This window comes from Sturnira hondurensis, unplaced genomic scaffold, assembly GCF_014824575.4.
Source record: "Sturnira hondurensis isolate 20B ecotype Veracruz unplaced genomic scaffold, ASM1482457v3 Scaffold0002039, whole genome shotgun sequence".
Lineage (NCBI taxonomy): Eukaryota > Metazoa > Chordata > Mammalia > Chiroptera > Phyllostomidae > Sturnira > Sturnira hondurensis.
The window spans coordinates 4,277,757-4,281,124 of NW_028074670.1; the positions used below are offsets into that span (position 1 = coordinate 4,277,757).

General features: G+C 42.8%; 1 pseudogene; it reads left to right on the forward strand.

The window, feature by feature from the left end:
- The first annotated feature begins 1,090 nt into the window (after positions 1–1,090).
- On the forward strand, positions 1,091–1,212 carry LOC118982763 (uncharacterized; annotated as a pseudogene).
- The last annotated feature ends 2,156 nt before the right edge of the window (positions 1,213–3,368 follow it).

The window sequence follows — 3,368 nt, forward strand, 5'->3', positions numbered from 1 at the left end:
TCCAGAAAAAATAACCCTAAATGAAATGGAAGCAAATAATTTACCAGATACAGAATTTTAAAAATGGTTATAAGGACACTCAAGAAACTTAGAACTGCAAAGAAATTAGAAGTTCAATAGCATGACAAAGGACACAGAAAACGTGAAAAAGAACCGAATACAATATCTGTACGCTAGAAGGCAAAAACAGCAGGACGATGAAGCAGAGGACTGAATCAGTGATTTGGAAGACAAGGTAACAGAAAAACACTAAATAAGAGCAGCAAAAATGAAAAGGAATTTTAAAAATTTAGAATAATTTGAGGGACCTTTGGAATAACATGATACGTAACAACATCCACATGGTAGGGGTTCCAAAAGAAGAAGAGAGAGAGCAAAAAATTGAGAATTTATTTGAAGAAATGACTGAAAACTTTCTTAACCTGGTGAAATAAAAAGACAGAAGATTCTAAAAATGACTAAGCAGCAGCGACTGTCCTCCTATCCGTAGGCGAAAGGAGGAGGAGTGTTTCTGGTATATTCCATGGCCCACACCTCCCGCCTTCCTCCCAGCTGTGCAGCTGTCCCACCTTCCTCCCAGTGGTGCATCCTCACTTCCTCCCAGCTGTCCCGCCTTCCTCCCAGCTTCCTCCCTANAATCAGTGATTTGGAAGACAAGGTAACAGAAAAACACTAAATAAGAGCAGCAAAAATGAAAAGGAATTTTAAAAATTTAGAATAATTTGAGGGACCTTTGGAATAACATGATACGTAACAACATCCACATGGTAGGGGTTCCAAAAGAAGAAGAGAGAGAGCAAAAAATTGAGAATTTATTTGAAGAAATGACTGAAAACTTTCTTAACCTGGTGAAATAAAAAGACAGAAGATTCTAAAAATGACCAAGCAGCAGCGACTGTCCTCCTATCCGTAGGCGAAAGGAGGAGAAGGAGTGTTTCTGGTATATTCCATGGCCCACACCTCCCGCCTTCCTCCCAGCTGTGCAGCTGTCCCACCTTCCTCCCAGCTTCCTCCCTATTGTGCCCCACAAATTTTAAAACACGCAATTCCTGACTATGAGGTCAGGAGCACTGTCTTCTTTTCCCTCAGATTGTCAAATTGAAAAATGACAACCTGTTTCAGATAGGAGACTGAAGAAATGTCTTTCTGTGGCCTGTTGGCCATTCCATGACTTAGAAAATGTAATTGTCAGTTTATTAGAAAGAAACATCTGAGAAATGAGAATGAAAAAGTGATAAAAGGGAGAAAAGAGAAACAAAATTTAAAAAAAAAGAAAAAAACAAAAATGACAATAGCCTTGAAAAGATGCAGTGTACCTGAATAAATAGCCAGGTGTTGCTTGTTTTAAAAATTCTTTCAGAACATCAGGGTGCCTGCCATGGCAGACTGGTTTAAATCTTACCTGTGCTCTCAAGACACATCTTAAATGTTCAAATGTCGAACCACAGAGTGATCTTCAGAGGGAAAGGGAATGCAGGGAGGCGGATGGGGAGAGAAGGGGTAAAAGGTGATGCAAGGAGACTTGCCTTGGGGTGGTGCTCACACAATACAACGTACAAATGATGCATGATAGAATTGCACACCTAAAACCTATATAATTTTATTAAATAATGTCACCCCAATACATTAAATTAAAGATAAAATAAAAGGTAGGGTTTTTTAAGAGTGATTATATTATGAGGGTGGATCCCTCATGAATAGAATTAATACACTTTTTAAAAAACCCATAGTAGACTTACCGGGGAGATCACTTTGTCAGTATATAAATGTCTAACTACTATGCTGTATGCCAGAAACTAGTATTGAATGTCAAATCTAATTGAAAAAATTAAATTATTAAAAATAAAAATATACAAACCAGAGGTATCCATTGAAAACTATAAATCAGATCATGTTATTCTTATGTCTAAAAGCCTTAACGGCTCCAACAGAAGTCAGGTGCCAGACAGAATGGGAGAGGAGTGTTTTGTCTCATTCCTCTAGTTTCCTCTGTCACTGTTCTGGTGGCATCTGAAACCCGTGCAAGGCAGAGCTTTGTTCCACTGAGAGTATGCTAAGCTGTCACTTTTGCTACTTAATTCTAGTGTAGGAGCAGACACAGAAAAAAAAAGCCAAAAAGTTTCTAATAGCATTTTTAACCCACCCAAGGGACCTTTATCTGCCTGCCTGTCCTCCTCTGCATCCCAGCCAGCCTGCTCACTCAGCCCCCAGAGAGGGGGGGGAGTGGGCAAAGACTGGGAGGACTCTACCCAGGCAGGCAGTAAGAATGCATTTAGTCAAACTCCAAACTGCAATTCTCTCAGGGAGGAAATGAAGGCATCTGCTAGGATCAGCCACACACAGCAGGACTGAACTTTTCACGACACAGGGACAGTGGCAGCTGCATGACTCTGCCATGCTCACTTGTCCTTGCTGCATCCCAGGGGAAGTATGGGTCACCCACAGCAGGGAGTAGCTCCCCAGCCCCTGAGAATACTCCGACCCTCCGTGGAGCCCTTGAGCTCACATGGCTAATCTCAGCTACCCATGGCTGATCTATGGACCCTGGATGCTTTAAATCCTGGGATGTGGTTTGTTTCGAAATTTTAATTCCATGCTTACAAAGAAAACTAGGTCTGGGTGTCTTATACATTGCTCAAAAGTGTGCAAGCACCCAGACGGTGGCAGCTACACCTGACATACCCTGGGATCTTTGCTGAGTGGCCTCAGACCCAGCACTGACAAGTTTGAATTTGTATCATTTTGGTGAAGATCACTACCCCTACCTGGTGAGTCACTGAGAATGCACCTAATGCAATTCACATGCCACCAGAGGCTCTTTCAGTGACTGAGTCTAACAGGCAGCCAGAAGGTAGAGGTAGATGGAGGCAAATCTCAGGTTGCCTTCGGACATTTTCTGACCCGCCTTCATGTATAGTGCTGATTAATGTCAACCTCAGTGCTTTGCTTAGACCTCCCCGTTCTCATGCAGGCCCAGCAGAGGCAGCCACACCTGTGGATTGTTTTGTAGCTTCAAACAGTTTCCCCATCAACAGCCATACAGGTAGTGTATGACGTTGGCCAGCACCAGAATCTCTCCTAAGAGGCCCCAGAACCAACACACCCAGTGGCCAGCTTGAGACAACATCAGGGCAGGAAGTAATTAGCTTCCCAAGTAGCATATCCAAAGAAAGACCTACTGAGGTAAATTCTGCTCCGTGTGGTCAGTATCTGCAAAGCAGCTCACACACTGTGCTCAGGGTTGATTCTCACAGTCATGTACCCTGAGGTTAACAACAGGCATACACAGGCTAATGGCAACCAAGACTCAGTTACAACAGGAGAGCCCACATAATCCACACAAGAGACATATCTAAGCACTCAGCTCA